Source organism: Bubalus kerabau, chromosome 9, assembly GCF_029407905.1.
Source record: "Bubalus kerabau isolate K-KA32 ecotype Philippines breed swamp buffalo chromosome 9, PCC_UOA_SB_1v2, whole genome shotgun sequence".
NCBI classification, from domain to species: domain Eukaryota; kingdom Metazoa; phylum Chordata; class Mammalia; order Artiodactyla; family Bovidae; genus Bubalus; species Bubalus kerabau.
The window spans coordinates 7,988,086-8,011,528 of record NC_073632.1 but is presented as its reverse complement, the minus strand read 5'-3'; positions in this window follow the sequence as shown (position 1 = coordinate 8,011,528).

Here is a 23,443-nt window from a genome sequence, read left to right as displayed (position 1 = left end):
AGTGGGAGGTCCCTGTCTGGGGTGAGTGTGGGTCTCTGGGAGGGCCCTGTGCAAGATCAGTGTGGGTGTGTGGGAGGTTTCTGTTTGGGGACACTGTGGGTCTGTCAAGGGTCCCTCTCTGGGGTCAGTGTGGATCTGTCTAGGTCTTTTTGTGGGTTTTTTGGGGGCCCTGTGCTGGATCAGTGTGGGTATGTGGGAGGTCCCTCTCTGGGTTCAGTGTGGATCTGTCTAGGTCTCTGTGTGGGGTTTCTGGGGGCCCTGTGCTGGATCAGTGTGGGTATATGGTTGGTCCCTATCTGGGGTCAGTGTGGGTCTGACCCACTCTTTGAGGGGGACCCTCCATTGCTGTGCTTTCTGCACCTCACGGCAGGAGAAGGGCAAGGGCCTCTCCATGTCTGGTTCCTTGCTGTTCTCTCAGTGTCCCTTCTGTGTCATTGCTCCAGACAGGCACCTTAGTTCTAGCTTCCCCGACTCAGCACTCACCTCTTGGTGCCTCTGAGAGGACCTGGCATGAAGCGGGCTCAGGATCCATGCTCTGCGCTCCCCTCTCCTGAACTCTGGGGGGCACTCCATGACCTAGGACGCAACCACTTCCCTCAGATCCTGGCTGAGCCTCCATGCTGACCATGGAGGATGCAGTGCAGAGGCAGGACTAGTCTCCAGGGAGAAAACACAACATAAGCAGGCCCTTGTCCTCTGTCCCCACAGCCCCAGGCCTGGTCCCACATGTGGGGATCCTGACAGGCATGAAGGCGGGGCCATTCCTGCTGGCTCCTGGATCGGGGACCCCCTCCAGGAGCAGGTCTCTCCACCATGGGAGTGACTGTGACATAGAGCCCCCAGTTGTTCTAGGGGATTGCTTTTGTCTCCCTACTTTCCTGTGTGGGCAGGCCCCGGGAGGAAAGCTGACAGCACCCTTTTCCTCCACAGGTGACTTCCTGCTTGGTGACACATCCTGTCTGCTGGTCTCTTCCCTCTCCAGGCTCTGGGATGAGTGAGGCTGAGAGCAGGTGAGACTTCCTATGACCTCTGCACAGTCCCTGGGCCTGTTGAGCCCCTCACCTGTCCCTTGGGAGCCCCCTTGGGCCACACGTGTAGATAGAAATCACATACCACGAGTCTGTCCTGGGCTCCCCGTCCTGTGAAATCTGATTATTTACATTGTGGAGAAGTGCAGCTTCCCTTCTTGGAGGCTCCATTGCCTCTGGCAGTCTGGCCCTCTGTGGAGGAGCTCTAGGAGTTCTCCCTCTGTCTGAGCTCTGGGAGCTGGCATAGAGGGGAGACTCTGAGGTGGGGCCACCAGGAGCCACCGGGCCCCTAACTTCTTTCCTCTGGGCCTGTAGATGGTGGCTGGACACCATGGGCTTTTGATCACTGCACAGTCTATGGATACCTCTGCCCCCTGCCTCCTTCCCTGCATCCAACCCTAGGGGCACAGCGTCCTGCCCTCAGACCATGACGTGATGCCACACACAGCCAAGAACCCTGCTCATTTACCCAGGGGAGGTGGGTGCTCTGAGCAGGGCTGTCCTCTCCTCTAGGACAGAGATGGAATGGCCCTTGGGGGCCTTCATGATCGCCGCCACCCAGTCTCAGACTGGGAGTGTGTGGTCCTCAACCTTGCCTCTGCTCCAGGGCACAAGAAACACAGAGGTAGGGTGACAGGCCTGGTGCATCTCATTCCAGCTCCTTCTGGAAGAGGAGGGGCTTCCAGGGCAGTTTCATCTATCCCACCATGACATGAGGACAAGGTTTCTCCTACCTCGAGGGGCCAGCACTGCCCCCAAATGTCCCTCCTTATTCTGATATGTGAGTTTGTCTCTGACACTTTCTGAGCCTGAGGGGAATTTCAGTCTCTGAACACTGCTCCCCTACAGCCCCACAATTTCCAGGTAGAGAGAGAGCAGGAGAAGACAGAGCCAAATCCTGAAAAGGGGGAGATCTTTAGATTTAGTTCACCTTGATATGTTTTAAATGCTATTGATTGTTTCTGTAATGCTGAGATGATGGAAACAGAAGTTGCAGCAAAGGAATTGGGGTGAAGGTGAGTCTCCACTCTGGGGTCGACCTCCCTCCATGGCCCCATCCCACCTGGAAGCCAAAGCAGGCACCTGGAAACAGTGGACCATTATCCATTGCCTTTCCCCCAGCAGGGCACAGACAGAGGCCACCAGATCTCATAAGAAAAAACATTTCAGGAACAACAACAACAAAAAAAGTGTGGTAACAGGAAGCTGTTAGCACACACAGTATGCACTGATATGAGGGGGAAAAAAGGGTCTCTGCAAGATAAGCATTTTTTCCTTGGAGAAGTTTTGCTACCAGGGATGCTGTGAAAAGCATGTTCTGATTGAACAAAAGAGGCATATTTCTGAAGAAGACAATGCCTTGGAGAGTGGAGGGGACAGCCTGGGACACTTGTCACTCGAGCCATGCTGCAGGCTCTGCATGGAAGGGGACCTGGCTCCCTGGGTGGGAGGCCTAGTTGCTGTCCCTGTAACTGGCCCACTTATTCTCTTTTGGAGAGCTATGGCCCATGGGGGTAACTGCGTAATCACGGGCTATATCTCTTCTCACTCTTGTGTGTTCTTGGGTGGAGAGAAAACTTTGGTTGCAGTATTGTGGACCCAATGGGTCCCAGAGTTCTGTTTTGTACCAATTTAACTCCAAGGCATGAGGTCCATAGTGAAGCATCATCTTCTCCTTTAGGATCTGTCCAACAGCTGTCATGAGAGTTAGAGCTCAATAGCACTGCTGTCCATGGTCGATGTGTTTTTGACTGCCTCTTGGCTCTGGGCTGTGGCTGTTTCAGGTTTGCCTTTTTGCCGTGGCTCTTCTAGTCCTTTGCATTTACTGGGGGAAATCCACTGCAGAAGGAGATCAATTCTTTTTTTTTTTTTTTTTTTTTTTTAAGCAGCTTTCTGAAAGAACCTGTCCCTTCTTCAGCATTAAATGTCGAAACTTGCTTCTTAGGGACTGCTGATTCCTTTTTCTGGCCAGAGCGACTAATCCCTCTGACCCGGTAGCCATTCATTCTACCAATCTTTTTTGTTGCTGCCCTGCTTTGGGACTCCTATATGTCTCTCACCCTTCAGTGGGGACACACTTCTGGCTCTTATATTTGGGCTTCCGTCTCAGGGCCAACTTCTGCCCCTGGCTGCTCCCTCCACACGATGTAACATCATACAGCATCTGAGAATTGGACGTGGATGTGTCTTCTCTGGACAAGGTTTGGGAATAAGACAGAGATTCCTGAGAAGTCAAGATGTTTGCAGCAAGGAACATATCTGAGTGATAGTCTTCGAGAAGTGTATCCATGGCACCGTCTTGAAGGAACAGCCTGGTGGCCCAGGTTTGATTCTGATTCTGCTGGTCTGTGAACCTTGAAACTCAAGCTTATGAAAATGTGCTTCAAATTTTAGATCTTCTGAACTTGAGGCAAGAGACTTTGTATTCAGTGAAGGGTTTCTACTGGACCTTGGAGATCGTGGACTCTTCAAATTCATATTAATGAGTAGGGATTTGACCCACACACTAGGTTCCAAAGTATCTTTTCCAGCAGGGTCTCCTTCCACAGACTCTTGTTCCCTGGAAGATGCGGAACATTCATCAAGGTCCACTAATGTCATGATAGAGTAAGATTCTGGGGAGGCTCGTCCCCCAACTTCCTCCTGTGGCTCATTGCTGGCCATTGCTGAACTACAGCTGGGCTCCAAGTTGCCTTTGTCAGCCCCCACGACAGACTCACTGTGCCAAATTCTGATCCCTAAACTGTATGCTGCAGCATGAGAAGTTGGTTTGCTTTCCTGTCCAGTCAGAGGGACCTCTGAGGGCTTACGGATGTCACCAGCTGTGGGTCCTCCCAGAGCCCCTGGGCTTCCTCACTCACCTGTGAAGGAGTGGGGAGCGGCCTCTCCAGGGAGGGATTGGCCCCTCTTGTTACTACTTTCTTTCTTTCATGGGGCTAAGGAGCTTTTCCCAACCCTTTGGTTAATAGGGCTATTGAGAGGTCCCCAGATTCACAGGTGGCCTTCAAGGTGGACCCTTGAGCCTTTTTCACCTTCAAGCTAACTATGAATTTGAGGACCTTGAAGCATAGGTCCCACCTGTGTCTCACCCTCAACTTTACTACATGTGTTTCCAGCTCCTGTTGCATATCAGGACTGACCACAAGAGACTCATGGGAGATGTTCATGGAGGCTTCCCCATCCTGAGAGGAGTGTGGATTTTCTGTCTCCGTGTGAGCGTGCATCTCTCTCAGAGTGTCTAAAAGAAGGTTGTCAGCAAATCTTGAAATATAGACATTCAACAGGGATCTCACTCTCGTGGATCTCCTGTGCCTTTCTCCTTATAAAGACTCCTGAGACTTCTGGATGCTTCCTGCCTACTCTCAACTCTCTGACTCAGGTTTCACGCTTGGATTGTTCACTGGAGGGTTGGCTGAGATCAGGTACAGATCTTTGAGGATCCTCCTCATACTCTGCCCTACATCATAGTGTCTCTCTCTCCCTGGAGGGATTTGTGCTGAGCACTCAGACCTCATCTTCTCTGTGTCCCAGCTGATTTTGCCTAACCTGTAGAGTGCCTTGAGGGCCCCTCCCTGCACCTGACAAGGCCTTGTGGATTGATCCTGAGGCTGCATCAGTTTCTCAGATGCTTGCATTCTGCAGGGCAGGCCACTCTGTTGGTGCACCAACCTTTAAGAAAACTGATGTCACAGTACCTCCAAAATATCAGGTCTGATCCTTTCCCTAGGAAGGATGGAGACAGAGCTGTGTGCCTGGCAAGACCTATTTTCCTGGGAAAGGTTGAGAGTGACCTGGATAAAGACTTGCTGAGATTTCTTAACTAAAGAGGGGAAGTTCATCCTCTTTCTAGTTCCTTTTTCCAAAAGTGACATTCCGGGTTTTCAATTGCATTTGAGATAAAAGATATGCCTCATTTGGGACTGTAGGGAAGATGTTTCATAGGACCCAACCTGGTATTGAGAAGATGGTCAGACTTGGAGAGAGGGTGATTGATGGACAGTGTTCTCTAACTGTGCCTGAGGTCATGCTTGACACATTCGGAGTAAAGGGTTTGGGTGGGCCTGAATCTCCATGTGAGCCTAAGGAGGTGGCTGACAGTGAGGTAAGGTTGGAGTCAAATGTTGGGGTTGGGCCTGGGTCTCCATGTGAGCCTGAGATGCTAATGGTTGACATGGGGACATGGTTAGAGTCAAGGGTAGAGGATGGCTGGGGTCTTTATGAGAGGCCAAGGTGGTTGTGGTTGATATTGGACCATGGTTGTTGTCAAGTGTACAGGTCGTACGTGCATATTCATGTGAGCCCAAGGTGGTGGTTGAAACTGGGGCATGGTTGTAGAAAAGAGTAGGGATTTGGCCTGGGATTCTACGGAAGCTTCAGGTGGTGATTGACATTGAAGCAAGGTTGCAGACCAGGGTAAGGGTTGGACCTGTATCTCTATGCGAGCCCAAGGTTCTGGTTGAAACTGGGCCATGGCTGTAGTCCAAATTTGGGGTCGGTATTGGGTCTCCGTATGAGTCTGAGGTGGTGGTTGAAACTACTGCATGACTGGAGTCAAGGCTTGGGGTCGAGCCTGAGTCTCCATGTGAGCCCAATGTGGTGGCTCAAAGTGAGGCATGGTTGGAGCCAAGAGTTGGAGGCGGGCGTGAGTCTCCATGTGATCCTAGAGGTGACCTAGAGATGATGGTTGCACCTGGGGCATGGATGGAATCTTGTTTTGAGGTTTAACCTGGGCTACAGGTAAGTCAAGGGCTGGAACAATGACAGTTTTGAAGTTAATTTATCTTGAATTTGGAATAGTTCAGCCTTAGAATGTTCACTGAATAAAACAAGGCATAACTCAAGAAGGGGCCCAGGTACTGTGACAGTGGCCACCAGGCTCTCACTGTGCAGAAAGAGGAGACCCCAAAGGAGCTGGCTGCATGTCTTCTGTAGATGATCCCTCAGAGTGTCAGGACATTAGGGCTTCTTGGGACCATGCAGCTGTTCTCATTTGCTTTTTATGCTCCATAAGTTTTGGTGACCTAAGGTATCCTGCTTGCCACCGAGTGATTTGATCCTCTTTCCCAGTGAAGTTACCTGGTAACCTGCCTCGTCCTCTTTTTCTTTCTTCTTCCAAATCTTCAGTTCTCCTCTATTGGTGATTAGTATCTTCAGCATCTTCTCGACATCCATATTGACAAAAGAGAGGCTACCTGCCTGTTTGTGGGGTCTCCCAAAATGAGGCCTCAGGTGGATAGAGGGGAAGGAGTTCTTGCTGGAACTCTAAGTGTGTCAAGGTGGAGAAGTCCACGGTTTTGTTGTCTCCTGCCACCAGGCCAGGTTGATACAGAATTGATTGAATGGACAAGGCCGTGATGGCTTGTCTCCAAGGGGAGTGTGGAGATGACCTGTGTCACATGCTGCCCAGTGTGAGTGCCATGGAGTCACCCTGATTGAGACTCACCTTGGAGCCTGATGGAGGTGGGGCAAAGGAGGGTGTTGGATGTGGAGGGCAGGCTCTCACATAAGGGGGGCTTTGTGGGGAAGGGGAAAGTATAAGTGGCCAGGTTGGAAGGCTTTCCAGGGGGGAAAAAGGCTCTGGTGTTGGAGAGGTACTCAGGGATGAGCGTGAGGGAATGGAAACTGAGATCATTGAACCTGGAGAAATGGTAGAAGCCCAAGGTAGGGGCTGCTTGGTCAGAGGAGCTGGATAGATGGTGGGAGCTGCCTCTTCCCTGCATAGTTGATGGGCTCTAGCAGGTGCTGATTTGCAAACCTCACCAGGTGAATCTTGACATTAGACCTGATAATAGCCACCCTTGTTAGGGAACCTCCCCAGGTGTCTGCAGGGGACATGAGGAACAAGCTGCAGCCAGGAGCTGCCAGGCCTGGAAGGCTGGGTGGGCCAGGCTGGGGTGGGCACCTGCACCCCACAGCCTGCACGGCTCCAGTGCTGACTTCACAATGCTCCTGGTCTTGCTCACCTCAGGACCTTGGCCTTAACCCATCTCCAGGATGACTCCTCTCAGCTCAGCCCCAGGCTGCCAGTATCCCTGGGGTTGCACCGTAGGCTCTAGGAGGAAGAACCACCTAGAAAAGAAGGGGAAGATTCTCTACCTTTCCATAAGTGAAGTCAGGTCTGGAACCACTTCCAGTGTTTCCAGGCAATCTCTTCAAGCTGGAAATCAGCAGATGGGTCATGATGGTGAACATGGGAGCCTAGGGGTCTTACAGGAAGTTGAGTGCACTGTCTCTTTAAGGGGACACCATTGGGAGATTGGAGCCCAAGCATGAGTGTCCAAGGCCACATGACCCCTGACAGTGATGGTGAAGCTCTGAAAGCGTTTATCATTTACAAAGTGTTTCCATATCCATTACCCCTTGCTGCCCTCACAATCTGCCTGTGGAGAGAATGGGCAGGCATCACTTTGCAGTTGAATCTGAGCAAAGTAAAACCATGTGTTCTACGTGTACTGGAGGGCTCACCTCCCAATCCAGGCCCTATTGGTCCAATGCAGCCCACATGCCGTTTTGGATAGCTTCATTCTACAAATGGAATCTGGGAAGAATCTGGATTCTGGTCTCATTCCCAGAAGCCTCACTTGGAGTTTGTTTCACAAGGGAGAAGTCATGCCACAGACCCCCTCAGAGTCTGTGGAACTGGGTTCTCATGGCCAGAGAGGTGGGGACTAACACTTGGGCCACTCATGGATGGATGTCAGAGCTCACTTTCAAATTTCAAAGCTACATTTCTCCTGATGCTCCTGCTTCTTCCCCTTCTTTTTGTTGGATGCTGAGGGAGAGAAAATGAGGACTTAAGACCCAAATCTCAGTCTTCCCTCTCGAGACAAGCATCAGACACTAGTGTCCATACATAATATGACTTTCTACATTTCGCTAACAGAGTTCTGTGGTTTTTCTTTCCTTTCACTCATTTTTAAAAGGGATAAAATATTTTGTTTTCCTTCTTTGAAGAACATAATGAAATATTTTCAATGTGAGATTCACTCTGGACTTCTTTCATCACTGTTCCTCTGCTCAAGAAACACACATATACTCAGACCTATGGGTGCATCTGAGCTCCATAAGGTAGGTCTCTGCTTCTTGATACCAGGCCCCCAGCCCTCCAACCCCTGCTCTGAGGCTCTTAGGGCTTCAGCACTGCCAGAAGATCAGTCCTGTCTGAGACACTGTTCACGGCTGCTGAACTGGTGCTCAGGAGTCTGTCCTCTGGCTGAGATTCAACTCAGGATCCAGTCATTGGCCTCTGGTCACTGTGTTTGGGACTTGTCTTGGAGCCATCTACCGACCTGGATACATGGGTTGAGATCTTTAAATAGAAATCCTAGTGTTCCCTGTATCCCTGCTTAGCCTGATTTGTCCCTAGAGGGATATTCATCTATTCTTCCTTGAGTATAGATGTCCTGTTCTTTTCTATCTCAAGGATCTTATTAGTTGACTCAGAACAGTAAAAATAATAATACAAAAGAACAGACAAATATGTGCCTGTGACTCTGGACCAAGAGTTCCTTACCTTCCTGATGTTTCCATGTTTCTTAGTGAAAGGTTGTTGCTGAATGAAAAGCCGGCTGGGATTCTTGGCTTCAGGAGAAGAATTCAATCTGGGGCCAGAGATGAGGCTTGATCGCTCAGAGCTTTGTGTAGGCTTCAGGAGAAGAATTCAATCTGGGGCCAGAGATGAGGCTTGATCGCTCAGAGCTTTGTGTAATAAAGTTTTTATTAAAGTATAAAGGAGATAGAGAAAGCTTCTGACATAGGCATCAGAAGGGGGCAGAAAGAGTACCCCCTGCTAGTCTTCAGCTGGATGTTATATAGTCACCAGCAGTCTGTTAATGAAAGAAAGGAATGTCTTAAAACTCAGAATGACACCAGACCCCTCACCCATAAGATGCATTTTGGGATAATCTTGGCACCAAATGGTTCATCCTGGGCCATAAAATGATTAACTTGAATCTTGTAGAAGGACAGATTACCATACAAATAGTTTCATTTACATAGATTAGGGGAACAATATCTGAGTATAATATGCTGGTTTGTCAAGTAGGTTCTGAGCCAAGAGGTGGAACTGACTTGAAGACAGAGTTTGGGGTAAATGTATAGTACATCAGCATAGCTTAAGACAAACATTTCCATAAGAGAAATGCATTGGTTATCTCAAGGTTTGAGAATAGCTAACTTCAGGTGAAACCAGATGTCATTATGGCAACACAGTATTTTAAGAGAAACCTCCTTTTAAATTTGTATAGAGAAGGAAAAAATTACCGCTAGTTTGTTTCCTTTTGCTGCTTAAGAGAGATACAAATGTCTGACACTTGCAGGCTATTTCTTCCGTTTGGAGACCCCGGCCTTCCTACTTGTTACCCTCTCATTAGGAGGTGGGAAGGATGAATTATTCTTGAGGTAGGGAATGATCAGAAAAAAGAGCCCCAGTCCACACAGAAAGGTGATTCGGGTAATGACTACCCAGGCAGTGAAACTGGAGTTCAGCCAAATATCAAAAGTGCTTTTCAGAGAAAAGAGCAGATTCTCCATCATCTGAATCATACTGCTGCCCTCAGGCAACTGAGCACAGGATGTGCACTTGGGGACTAAAGTACTCCGCCCACCTCATAGAGCTGTGGTCTGGTCACAAAGGGCTATTGGGGGTAAGAGGGAGTAGAAGAGGAGGAGGCTGGACTATAGCCTCTCCTTAACCATCCAACTCCACAGCTTCATGCATCTCCCTTCCTCTGAGCCTTCCCATCTGACCTTCAGTTCAGTTGAGTTGAGTTCAGTTGCTCAGTCATGTCCGACTCTTTGCGACCCCATGAATTGCAGCACGGCAGACCTCCCTGTCCATCACCAACTCCTGGAGTTTACTCAAACCCATGTCCATCAAATCAGTGATTCCACCAGCCATCTCATCCTCTGTCGTCCCCTTCTCCTCCTGCCCCCAATCCCTCCCAGCATCAGAGTCTTTTCCAATGAATCAACTCTTCACATGAGGTCGCTAAAGTATTGGAGTTTCAGTGTTAGCATCAGTCCTTCCAAACAACACCCAGGACTGATCTCCTTTAGAATGGACTGGTTGGATCTCCTTGCAGTCCAAGGGACTCTCAAAAGTCTTCTCCAACACCACATTTCAAAAGCATCAATTCTTCAGCACTCAGCTTTCTTCACACTCCAACTTTCACATCCATACATGACTACTGGAAAAACCATAGCCTTGACTAGACAGACTTGTTGGCAAAGTAATGTCTCTGTTTTTGAATATGCTATCTAGGTTGGTCATAACTTTCCTTCCAAGGAGTAAGTGTCTTTTAATTTCATGGCTGCAATCACCATCTGCAGTGATTTTGGACCCCCCAAAAATAAAGTCTGACATTGTTTCCATGGTTTCCCCATCTATTTACCATGAAGTGATGGGACCAGATGCCATGGTCTTAGTTTTCTGAATGTTGAGCTTTAAGCCAACTTTTTCACTCTCCTCTTTCAATCATTCTACCTTATCATCTGTTATATAGAGACATTAGTCAAGTGTCAATTCATTCCACCTAGAACTCAAGAGAATTCCTGATTACTTTAATATAACTGCTTGAGCCTCATCAATACTTTTAAAAATCTGGAGTTCTAACTTTGGTTAATCATATGTATTTTTACTCTTATGATACTAAATTTAAAAAAAATCAGTTAATCTTTACTATATTCAAATACAGGGAATTAAAAATTAGATTAAAAATGATTTGAAATTTACAAGGCCACAAAATATAAAGCAACTTGAAATAGTTAAGCCTTCAGGGTAAATTTTTCATAAGTTGCCAGCATCTTTCATAAGTTGCAGCAAAGTGTTAAGTCAATGAGCTTGAGGTCCCTCAAGCCCTTCACATTCCAGAGTGACCACTGACTTTTGATCCTTGAAGATAACTTTTGAGTCCTGAGAATAGCCTGCTTGATAAGATCATATTTGTATAAATGAGACCTTGGTCTTGCCAAATAGTTTATGGAAATGATCTGATTTACAGGGTACACTTGTTTTAAGTTGACATGCAGGCCTGGCAAGGCTGTATCAGTCTGATCTCAGGGAGGGGTACTAATGACTAAGTAGCTAAGGTCAAGTATATGGGCTCTTCATCCCTATGTGACCTCAGTTTAGTTCAGTTCAGTCGCTCAGTCATGTCCGACTCTTTGTGACCCCATGAATCGCAGCACGCCAGGCCTCCCTGCCCATCACCAACTCCTGGAGTTCACTCAAACTAATGTCCATCGAGTTGGTGATACCATCCAGCCATCTCATCCCCTGCTGTCCCCTTCTCCTCTTGCCCCCAATCCCTCCCAGTGTCAGGGTCTTTTCCAGTGAGTCAACTCTTCACATGAGGTGGCCAAAGTACTAGAGTTTCAGCATTAGCATCAGCCCTTCCAATGAACACCCAGGGCTGATCTCCTTCAGAATGGACTGGTTGGATCTTCTTGCAGTCCAAGGGACTCTCAAGAGTCTTCTCCAACACCGCAGTTCAAAAGCATCAATTCTTCTGTGCTCAGCTTTCTTCACAGTCCAACTCTCACATCCATACATGTGGAAAAACCACTGGAAAAACCATAGCCTTGACTAGATGGACCTTTGTTGACAAAGTAATGTCTCTGCTTTTGAATATGCTGTCCAGGTTGGTCATAACTTTCCTTCCAAGGCGTAAGCATCTTTTAATTTCATGGCCGCAGTCACCATCTGCAGTGATTTTGGAGCCTCAAAAAATAAGTCAGCCACTGTTTCCACCCCCCAATAAAAACCCTGGACATTCAAGGCTTGATGATGGTCGACACTACTCTGCACATGCTGTCACATTGTTTGCTGAGAGAACTAAGCACTGTCTGTAGAGCCCCACTAGGCCAGACAACTGGAAGATTGCATATGGCTCCCTGTATCTTTTTTTTTTTTTTTTTTTTGCTAGCTCTGATCTATATTCTTTTGCTGGTTTTAATCTGTATCCTTCTGCTGATATAAACCATAGTAAGTGCAAGTATTGTGAGTTCTAGGTGGAATGAACTGAAACTTGACTAATGTCTCTGCCTAACAGGATGAGTGGAGAAGGCGATGGCACCCCACTCCAGTACTCTTGCCTAGAAAATCCTATGGACGGAGGAGCCTGGTAGGCTGCAGTCCATGGGGTCGCGAAGAGTTGGACATGACTGAGTGACTTCACTTTTACTTTTCACTTTCATGCATTGGAGAAGGAAATGGCAACCCACTCCAGTGTTCTTGCCTGGAGAATTCCAGGGACAGGGGAGCCTGGTGGGCTGCCATCTATGGGGTCGCACAGAGTTGGACATGACTGAAGCGACTTAGAAACAGTAGCAGCAGCAGCAACAGAATGAGAGGGCAGGATGGGAGGCTCAGAGAAGGGAGATGAATGGAACTGCAGAGCTGAATGGCTGAGGAGGGGCCATGTTTCAGCATCCTCTTCTACTACTCCCTCCTCACCCTCAGGAGTCAAATGTGACCAGACCACAGCTCTAAGATGTTGGTCTGGTACTTTAGTTCCCAAGTACATACCCTGTTCACAGTTGCCTAAGGGCAGCAGTCTGATGCAGGCAATGGAGAATCCTCTCTTTTCTCTGAGAAGCACTTTTGATATTTGGCTGAATGTCAGTTCCATTTCCTGGGCGATTGATACCATTCTCGCCTTTCTATGTGGACTAGAGTTCATTTTCCTGGTTCTTCCCTACCTCGAGAATAACCCATCCGTTCCTCCTCCTAGGAAATGTGGAAGCATCAGGAAGGGAAGGAAACCTTGGCAGAGATCCACAAGTATGAGATCCTCTTTTCTTTTCTATTATTATTTCTACTTTTCTGAATCATCTAGAGAGATCCCTGAGAAGGGAAAGAATAGGACATCTATTCTCATGAAAGAATAAAACATCACCCTCAGGGGACAACCAGGCTGGGCAGAGTGACCATTTCTCTCCAAAGATCTCAGGTATCAGTTGTCCGGATCTGTTTGAGGGCTCCAGGGTATGTCTCAAACACAGTGACCAGGGCCTGAGGACTGGATACTGAGTTAAATCTCAAATACAGCACAGGTGCGCGAGCACTGCTTCACCAGCCATGAAAAGGTATCTTGGACGAGGACTAATCTGAGGACAGTGCTGAGGTCTTGAGCATCTTGGAGTGGGGCCCTGGACTTGGGAAACAGAGACCCACCTGACAGAAGGCAGATTCACCCACTGTTCTGAGAATGTGTGCATTTTTGAGCAGAGGAACAATGGCAAAATATCCAGGTGAATCTCACTTCAGAATCCTTATGTTCTTCAAAAAATGAAAACAGAAAATCTTTTTATCCACCTTAAAAATGCGTGAAAAGAAAGAAAAACCACAGAGCTCTGTTAGTGAAATGCAGAAAATCATATTATGTATGGACACTGAGTGTCTGATGCTAGTCTTGAGACGGGAGCCTGAAACTTGGGTCTCAAGCCCTCATATGTTTGGGTGGGTCTCAGCATCAAGTGGAGCCAAAGGAGAGAGGCGGGAGTAGGGATGGAAATGGGGCTTTGAAAGGCACGTTTTGAAAGGCCATTCAGCAACGTGTTTACCTGGTGTTAGCCCCATCTCTCCAGCCCTGAGGGCCCAGGACCACCGGCTCAGAAGAGGCCTTGGGAAACAGAAACCTCAGGGAAGCTCCTGGAAGAAGAGCAGAACCCAGATACTACCCAGATTCCAAAGGTGTGGCCCAGAAGGTGCCTGTGGGCTGCACTGAGCCAATAGCACCTGGATTGGGAGGTGGGACTCCAGGTCCAACTGTGGACACATTTTTTGTTTTAATTAATTTATTTTAACTGGAGGATAATTCGTTTTGCACATCATTTAACTTCTCTCATATTCGTCTATGCAGTGACTGCTGTCTATTCTTCCCCACAGAGGGGTTGGTGAGGGCGTCAAGGGGTAATGGATATGAAAGCACTTTGTTAATGTAAACCCTATTATAAGCCTTACCATCACTGAAGGGATCATGTGGCCTTGGACCCTGGTACTTGGATTCCAATCTCCCAGTTGTGTCCCCTTAAAGGGACACAGCAATCAGCCTCCTATAATACCCTTATGCCCTGGCTTCCTCACCATGACCTAGTCTGCTGATTTCCAGCTTGCAGAGGTTGCCTGGAAGCACTGGAAGAGGTCTGGGACCTATCACTTCTGCAAAGGCGGAGATTCTTCCTCTTCTCTCCTTGGTGGTTATTCTTCCCAGAGCCTATGGTGTGACCCCAGGGCTGTAGGTAGGCTGGGGTTGAGCTGGGAAAGGGAGTCCTGGGGGTGGGTTATGGCTAAAATCCTGGGGTAAGGAGCAGCAGGAGCATTGTAAAGTCAGTATGGGGGGGGGGGCGTGCAGGGCTGTGGGCTGTAGATGCCCACCCTGGCCAACTTGCCCATGTCTCCTGGCCCAGTAGCTCCTGGCTGCAGCTTGCTTCTCAAGTCTCCTGCAGGCACCTGGGAAGGTTCCCTGACAAGGATGGCTTTCATCAGGTCTCCTCTCAAGATACTCCTGGGAGGCGTGCAAAGCAACACCTACTGTAGCCCAACAGCAGGTTCCAGGGAAGAGCCTGCTCCCACCATGTCTCCTCGGCCCAAACAGCCTCTGCCTTGAGCCTCCACCTTTTCTCCAGGCTCAGTTCCCTCCTTCATTTCCACTCACTCAAATTCATCCTTGAGTGCCTCTCAACATCAGAGCCTTTCCTTCCCCTGGACAGTCTTTCACCAAGGCCACTTGCTGTCTCCCCTTCCTCACCATGTAACCTTGATGAAGGGACCTGCCCTCCACCTCTGACACCCTCCTCCACCTCACCACCATCAGGCTCCATGCTGAGTCTCACTTAGGCTAACTCCATGGCACTCCCACTAGGCACCATCCCACAAAGGTCATCTCCATGCTCCCCTTGGAGCTTGTCCATTCAAGCTTGTCTCAGGGCTTGTCCATTCAAGCTGTCCTCTTTCAAACCTGTCTTGTTGGTAGGGGGCTGCCAGAGCATGGAGCTTCTCCACCTTGACACATTTGGAGTCCTAGCAAGAACACCTTCACTGCCACCCACCAGAAACAGACACCCCAGAAACAGACAGGTAGAGGCTGGTAGCTTCTCTTGTCAACCTGTATGTCCAGAAGCTGCTAGAGATATGGATTACCAAGAGAGTGGAACTGAAGATTTGGAAGGAGAAATAAAAGGAGGAGGAGGCCCGCTAACATCTGACTTCACTGGGGATGAGAATTAAGTCACTGAGTTACAAGCAGGACACCTTGGGTCACCAAAACTTCTGGAACATAAAAGACAAACAAGAACAGCTGCTTGGTCCCCAATAGACCTGATATCCTGACACTTTGGGGGACCATCTACAGAAGACATGCAGGCAGCTCTTCTGGGGTCTCCCCTTTCTGCAGAGTGAGTCTCTGGTGGCTACTGACACAGTACCTGGGTCCCCTCTAGAGTAACACCCTATCTTATTCAATAAATGCTCTAAGGCTGAACAATTCCAAGTTCAAGCTAAATTAACTTCACAGCTGTCATTGGTCCAGCCATTACCCATGCTGTAGCCCAGGCTCAGCCTCAGTCCTTGACTCCAACTATGTCCCAGTTGCAACTATCACCTCTGGGTCACATGGAGACCCAGGCCAGACCCCCACCCTTAACTCTAGCCATGCCCCCAGATTCAATCACCACATTTGGGCTGACATGAAGACTCAGGCTAGACGACAAGTCTTGACTCCAACCATGCCTCAGTGTCAACCACTACCTCAGGTTCAAGTGGAGACTCAGGTCCAAAACACTTGACTCCAACCATGACTCACTTTCAACAACCACCTCCAGCTTATGTGGACACATATGCTCAACCACAATCCTTGACACCAACCACAGCTCACTTTCACTGACCACTACCTCAGGCTCACATGGGGACCCAGACTGACCCAGTCCCTGACTCCAATAAAACCTTAGTCTCAACCACAACCTCGGGCTCACATGGGAACCCAGGTCCAACCCCAACCCTTGACTCCAACCATATCTCACTCACAGCCACAAACTTGGGCTGACATAAAGACTCAGGTCAACTCCTATCCTTGACTCCACTCAAGCCTCACTCACAACAACAACTTCGGGCTCACATAGAGGACCCAGCCCAACTGCAACTTTTGACTCTAACCAAGCCTCACTCTCAACCACAATTTGGGGCTCATATGACAATCCAGGCCCGACTCACTCTTGACTCTAACCATGCCCCAAGATCAAGGACCACTTTGGGCTCAGTTAGAGACCACTGCCCATCTCACACTGTATTTCCCAATCCAACCATCTCCCTATTAACTTCAGACTAGGTACTATGAAGTCTTGCCCTATAATCCAAAATAAGTCACAATCTTTGATCCCCAATGCAATTCAAATCCTGGAATATCATTTTTTTTAAAGCAACTAAAAAGTGGGAGAACTTTATCCTCTTTGGTTAAAAAATCTCAGCAAGTCTTTAGCCAGGTCACCCCCAATCTTCCCCAGGGGAACAGGTCTTCTCAGGCCCATGCCTCTGTTTCCATCACTCCTAGGGGTTTGATCAGCCCTGAGGTTTGGGAGAAACTGGAGTATCATCTTTCCAAAGGGTTCATGCAACAAGAGAGAGCCCTGCCCTGCAAAATCCAAGAGTCTCAGAAAGTGATGCAGACTCAGAGCGATTCCCTAAGGCCTTGTCAGGCACTGGAAAAGAAGGGGCCCTCAAGTCCCTCTGGAGGTCTAAGCAAAAGCAATCCAGATGCACAAAAGATGAGGTCCTGGTACCCAGCAAGGATCCCACAAGGGAAGCACCTGTGCCAGGATGTAAAGCAGAGCATGGGGAGGATCCTAAAAGATCTGTACATGATCTCAGCCAACCCTCCAGTGAAGTTTCCAAGTGCAAAGCCTGAGTTAGAAAGAGTTGAGCCCAGGCAGGAAGCATCCAGAAGTCCTGGGGGTCCTTATAAGCAGGAAGGGACAGCAGATGTATGAGTGACGGATACCTGTCAGTGTCTGTTATTCAAGACTTGCTGCCAACCACTTCTTAGACCTTCCTGGAGAGTCAAATGCTCCTTCGGGTACAGAAAATGCAGGTTCCTCTCAGGATAGGGAAGCCTCCATGAATACTTCCCATGAAGTCTCTTGTCCTCAGTCCTTATATTCAATAGGAGCTGGAAGTGCATATGACAAGGTTTTGCATCAGGCACAGATGGGTCCTACTACCCAAGGTCCTCAAGATCACATTTAGCTTGAAGTTGAAAAGTACTCACTGTATATTCCTTCCAAGGTCCACCTTGAAGGCCACTCTGGGGACCACCCAAAAGCCCAGTTACCAGAGGGCTTGTGAAAACATTCTCATCCCCATCCAGAAGAGAAATTGATAACAATGTAGGCAGTGCCCACCCTGGACAGTCCCCTCCCTGCCCCCTAATGTGTGACTGAGGAAACCCCGGGGGACTCTGGAAGGAACCTCAACTGGCAAACATCCAGAGGCCCTCAGAGGCCCCTCTGACTGGACAGGAAGACAAGCCACCTTCTTAGGCCCCCACATAGAACAGAATTTGGCACAATGAGTCTGTTGTGGAGGCTGACAAAGGCAGCCTGGAGCCCAGTCCAAATCCAGCAGTGTTCATGAATGAGCCACAGGAGGAATCTGGAGGACGGGCCTCCCCAGAAACTTGCTGTAGTGAGAGAGTCATGGACCTCGATGAATATTCCCAATCTTCCAGAGAACAAGAGGCAATGGGCAGAGACACTACTTGGAAAGGTACTTTTGAACCTGGTCTCTTAATCAAATACCAAATAATTAATGTAGATATGAGATCGTGGTATCCAAGGCCCCATAAAAATCCCTCCTCAAACACAAAGTCTGTTGCCACAAATCCAGAAGATGTATCCTTTGATGAACAGTTTCAAAAGCTTAAGTTCCAAGGGTTCACAGACTGGCAGAAACAGGTTACGGGCCAGGCCACTTGCCTGCTCCTTCAAGACTGTGCCACTGAGAGGCTTCTCAAAGACTGCCATTTGGATATAATCATTGCCACAAACACCTTGGCTTCTCAAGGATCTCTGTGCTGTTTTGAGACCTTGTCCAGTGGAGACACATCGGATTCCCTCACATGTGATGTTACATCGAGTGGAGGGAGCAGCCAGGGACAGCAGGAGGCCCTGAGAAGGCAGCCCCAACATCAGAGTCAGCACAGGAAGCTCATTTCCACTGATGCGAGAGAGACTAATAGGAATCCCAAACTGGGACAGCGTAGAAAGTGGTTGGCGGTACGGAAGTCCTACTAGGCCTGCAGGATGAGCCACCCTGGCCAGAAAAAGGAATCAGCAGAGTCCCTACAAAGCAAGTCTCACAAGATAATCCTGAAGAAGGGACACATTTCTTCAGAAAACCACTTCAGAGAAAGGATTAAGCACTTTCTGCAGTGGATTTTCCCCAATAAATCAAAAGACCAGAATAGCCCCTGCAAAAAGGCAAGCCTGCAGCAGACACTGCCCAGAGCCAGGGAACAGTCCAAAGAAGTCTGACTATGGACATCAAGACTGTTGAGGATCAGGCTGTCATGACAGCTGTTGGACAGATCTTAGAGGAGAAGATGGAGCTTCACCATGGACCTCAGCTTCAGAGTTTCATTGATACAAAGGAGAACTCCAGGACCCATAGGTCCATACTTACTGCTACCATAAGTTTCTCTCCAACAAAGAGCAAAAGAGAGTGATGGAAAAACAGGGGGGACAAATGGGGGACAAACAGTGTGCTACCCCCATGGGCCGCAGCTGTCCTACAAAGAGTAAGTGGACTAGTCCCAGGGACTGTATGTGGACCTTCCCTCCCAGGGAGTCAGGTCCCCTTTCGGGCAGAGCCTGTCAGCATGGATCAAGAGTGACAAGTGTCCCACGCCATCCCCTCCACTGTCCAAGACACTGTCTTCTTCAGAAATACACCTCTTCTGGTCAATCAAAACATGCTTGCCACAGCTTTCCTGAAAAGAAAACTCTTCTCCAAAAAAAATGCATACCATGCATATGAAAACATTGTTCTCTCATGTTAGAACATCCTCTGTGTTCTAAAAGCTTCTTCCTACCACACAATTAGTTTCCTGAAATAAATGTTTTTTTCTCATGAGAAATGGTGCTCTGTCTGTGCCCTGCTGGCTGGAAGAAAATGGATCAGGGTCCACTCTTCCCAGGTACCTGCTTTGACTTCCATATGGGACGAGGTCATGGAAGGAAAGTGAACCCCAGCATGGATACTCATCCATACCCTAATTCCCTCCCTGCACCTCAGTGTCCGCAATACCAGCATTACAGAAACAAGCAACAGCATTCAGGATATGTCACATGAACTAAACCTAAAGACCTCCTTCTTCTCAGGATTTAGCTCTGTCATCTCCACTTCTCTCTCTACCTTGAAATTGTGAGGCTGTAGGGGAGGAGTTTGCATAAGCTGAAATTCCACTCAGGCTCAGAAAGTGTCAGAGACAATTCACATGTCAGAACAAGGAGGGGACTTTGGGGCAGTGCTGGCCCGGAGTCCAGGGTGAGAGATAGTCCCCGTGTAATGGTGGGATTAGATGGCTCTGTCCTGGAATGGCTCTGTCCTCTTCTGGATGAAGCTGTAGTGAGATGGACCAGGCCTGTTACCCTTCCTCTGTGTTTCTCATGTGCTGGAGCAGTGGCGAGGATGAGGACCACACACTCTCAGCTATAAGAGTGTGTGGTGTGGAGCATGGAGGTCTCCAAAGGCCAGTCCACCTCCACCCTGGAGAAGAGGACAGCCTGCTCATAGTACCCGCCTCTGCCAGGGAATGGGCAGAGGCATGTCTTTGTGTGCAGTCCCCTCACTGTCTGAGAGTGGGACACTGTGCCCCTAATTTCGGATGCAGGGAAAGGAGGCAGGGGGCAGAGTCACTTCATCCCATCAGTGAAACATGAAACTGAGATGAGCTTCCCACTGCTAGAAGAATCCTAAGTCTTCACAAAAGAACAGAGAGCACGTCTAAAGGCTTTGGGAACATCAGAGCCATATCTCTTCATAGTGGGACTCCTCAATCTCTCCAGTTCTCTGACCTTAACTCCTTCTCAGGGACACAACTTCCCCACTGTTAGGGAAATTAAATAAATAGTCTTTTCCAGGCTTCAGAGACAGAGCAGAGCAGGCCTCTGACCTAGCTTCTAACTTGCCTGGACACTGCCCTAACACTGAGTGCCCTGATTGCCTATTGTGAGTGCAAGGCTGGTGGCACCATATGTAAGATAGGGGACGAGTCTTAAAATTGCTGAGCCCTGGGAGGAACCCTTTTTGCATTTCTTTTTCTTGGGGATGGTCTTGAGGATGACAGAATGGCTTCTGCAGAGGCCTTACAAACAGCTGAGAAAAGAAGGGAAGGGAAGGCGCAGAGAGAAGGAAAGACACACCCATCTGAGTGCAGACTTCCAGAGAAGAGCAAGGAGAGAGAATAAAGCCTTCCTCAGCGATCAGTGCAAAGAGATAGAGGAAAATAATAGAATGGGAAAGACTAGAGATCTCTTCAAGAAAACTAGAGATACCAAGGGAACATTTCCTGCAAAGACAGGCACAATAAAGGACAGAAATGGTATGGACCTAAGAGAAGCAGAAGATATTAAGAAGAAGTGGCAAGAATACATGGAAGAACTATACAAAAAAGATCTTCATGACCCAGATTACCACAATGGTGTGATCACTCACCTAGAGCCACACATCCCGGAGTGTGAAGTCAAGTAGGCCTTAGGAAGCATCACTATGAACAAAGCTAGTGGAGGTGATGAGATTTAGCTGCACTATTTCAAGTCCTAAAAGATGATGCTGGGAAAGTGCTGCACTCAATAGGCCAGCAAATTTAGAAAACAGCAGTGGCCACAGGACTGGAAAAGGTCAGTTTTCATTCCAATCGCAAAGAAGACAAGGCCAAAGAGTGTTCAAACTACCGCACAAATGCACTCATGTCACACGCTAACAAAGTAATGCTCAAAATTCTCCATGTGTGTTTTCAATAGTTTGTGAACTGTGAACTTCCATATGTACAAGCTGGATTTAGGAAAGGCAGAGGAACCAGAGATCAAATTGCCAACATCCTTTGGATCATGGAAAAAGCGAGAGAGTTCCAGAGAAACACCTACTTCTGCTTCATTGACTGACTATGCTAAGGCCCTTAACTGTGTGAACCACAACAAACTCTGCAAAATTTTGAAAGAGATGGGAATGCCAGACCACCTTACCTGCCTCCTGAGAAATCTGTATGCAGGTCAAGAAGAAACAGTTAGAACTGAACATGGATCAACGGACCTGTTCCAAATTGGAAAAGGAGTAGGTGAAGGCTGTATGTTGTCACCGTGCTTATTTAACTTACATGCAGAGTACATCATGTGAAATGCTGGGCTGGACAAAGCACAAGCTGGAATCAAGATTGCTGGGAGAAATATCAATAACCTTAGATATGCAGATGACACCACCCTTATGGCAGAAAGTGAAGAGGAGCTGAAGAGCCTCTTGATGAAAGTGAAAGAGGAGAATGAAAAAGCTAGCTTAAAACTCAACATTCAAAAAATTAAGATTATGGCATCAGAACCCATCACTTCATGGTGAATAGATTGGGAAACAATGGCAACAGTGGCTGACTTTATTTTCTTAGACTCCAAAATCACTGCAGCTGGTGACTGCAGTCAGGATACTGAGACACTTGCTCCTCGGAAGAAAAGCTATGACAAACCTAGACATCATATTAAAAATCTGAGACATTACTTTGCCAACAAAGGGGCATCTAGTCAAAGCTATGGTTTTTCCAGTAGTCATGTATGGACGTGAGAGTTGGACCATAAAGAAAGCTGAGTGCCATAGAATTGATGCTTTTGAACTGCAGTGTTGCAGAAGACTCTTGAGAGTCCCTTGGACTTCAAGGATATCCATCCAATCCATCCTGAAGGAGATCAGTGCTGAATGTTCATTGGAACGACTGACGTTGAAGCTGAAACTCCAATACTTTGGCCACCTGATGTGAGGAACTGACTCATTGGAAAAGACCCTGGTGCTGGGAAAGATTGATGGCAGGAGGAGAAGCAGGCAACAGAGGATGAGGTGGTTGGATAGCATCACCAGCTCTATGGACATGAGTTTGAGTAAGCTCTGGGAGTTGGTGATGGACAGGGAACCCTGGAGTGCTGCAGTCCATGGGGTCCCATAGAGTCAGACAAGACTGAGCAACTGAACTGAACTGGAGGGTCCCTGGCCAACAAAGTCCCAGGCTTAACAACATTCCAGTTTTGCACGTCAAACAAACAGCATTAATATGAAACCAGGGTTGCAGTTTGTTCACAGATTGATGATGGTATCAGTTTGAGTTCTCGGATTAAAAACTGGAATCCCAAATTGCAACATTTGAAATCTCACTCATGGAGCACATGCATTGCCTGGAAACTTCTTCCAACTGGGACTCCAGATATGCGATGTCATGCAACTTCCCAGTACTATTTATGCCTGGGTGTTGGTCAAAACCCATCCAATTTGTTAATAAATTCTTTGAATCTGAGACAGAAGTGAAAACTTTCTGCAAAACACGCACCTTCATCCTTGTCAGTTCACTGATCCCCAGAGGTCCTGTGTATCCCTGGGATGTTAGGCTTCCACACATCTAAGCTGGTTGAAGGGCTTCCCTGGTGCCTTACTCATAAGGAATCCACCTACAATGTGGATTGATCCCTGGTCCCTGAGTTCGATCCCTTGGTGAGGAAGATACCCAGAAGGAGTAAATGGCAACCCACTCCAGTATTCTTGCCTGGGAAAACCCATGGACAGAGGAGCCTGGCAGGCTATAGTCCATGAGGTCGTAAAGAGTCAGATACGACTGAGTGCACACACACACAGGTTAGTTGAGACCTAGTAATACAGATGATACTGTATCACTGTGATACAGATGGCTACTCCATAGTGCCCATGGCATCCTGGGGCAGCTGTGTTTAGGCACACATGACTTTGTAGACTTACACCACCTGGACCCATTATGGAGTTTTCCTTGCCCATCAGCTGTCCCACAGAAGAGCCAGCACCACCTGGTGATGTCCAACCAAACCGCAGGGGTTTTTCCTGAGAGAGCACTTGGTTATCTGACCTCTTACCCAGGAAGCACCATGACTTTTGACTGCTGCCTGTTACACCAAGACACCTCTGAGGGTTCTCCTCTGCATGGCCATCTGTCCACCAGACCCACCCCTCTAGGGGCCCAGATGCTAGGACCCACCACACAAATGCTGAAGGAGTGCACACCAGCCTGAGGTACAGACATCCCTCTATCCATCTGCATGATTTCTGCTGGGAATCCCCAATATTGATGGGAATCCTTTGACCCACCTGATAGGAACAATGCAATGATTCAGAATGATGAGGGTCCATTTGCCGAGGT